Consider the following 875-nt stretch of genomic DNA (forward strand, 5'->3'; position numbering starts at 1 on the left):
CCCACCAGCCACTCCTCGGAAGGAAGGTTGGGCAATCTACTTCTGTAGTGATACGGCCTTGGAAACCCAAAGAGGGGTCGCTATGAGTCGGGTCGGACTCGAGAGCAACAACAACAACAAACAAGCACTTCAGTGCCACATCTCATGATCTGCATGCAATATTCTCGAGAGAAAAACACCGTCTTGCGCTGTCAAATATTACAGCCATAGAAGGTCAGGGACCTTCAAAGAGTTAGCTCAACACTCTCAACTTCCGGTTCAGACAAAGGTGAAAAATAAAATCTAACAAGGTTAAGTATTCACCCAGTGTCACAAGGCCAGTAAGTGGTAGAGCCATTATTATATATACAGAGAGAGAGCCACTATTCTCTCTATATATGTATTTCCAGAGTATAACAGTAAAGAATAAAATAAAAATCAACTACAGAATCCCACCAAATAGAGATAGCCATGCTTAAAATAGAATTATCTGTTTTTATAGTCTAAGTGTCCATTAACAAAATAATAGATAGATGAATTGAGGTATATTCCTACAGTGGAAATAAATAAACTAAATCAATGTATTATTAGTATGCATGTGGGTCACAAATATTTTTAAAATGAATTATATTTAAGAATGTATTATGATTAAACAATACATTATGAGCATTTTCCAATGTTGTCTAATATTATGAGACATTATTCTTAGCAGAGGCATAATATTTTATCATTTCAATGATGTACTTGGCATTATATATTTACTTTTTGTACATGGCCTGATTCCCCCATAGAATGCTCTACAAAAACATGAAATTCAACTCTTTCATATATACTAAGTGCTCAGTAAATACTTCTAAATGAAAATATGAATAAATGTAGTATTATTTAATCATTTA

Source organism: Orycteropus afer, unplaced genomic scaffold, assembly GCF_000298275.1.
Source record: "Orycteropus afer afer isolate SDZICR_OR568_19922 unplaced genomic scaffold, OryAfe1.0 scaffold00410, whole genome shotgun sequence".
Taxonomy (NCBI): Eukaryota; Metazoa; Chordata; class Mammalia; order Tubulidentata; family Orycteropodidae; genus Orycteropus; species Orycteropus afer.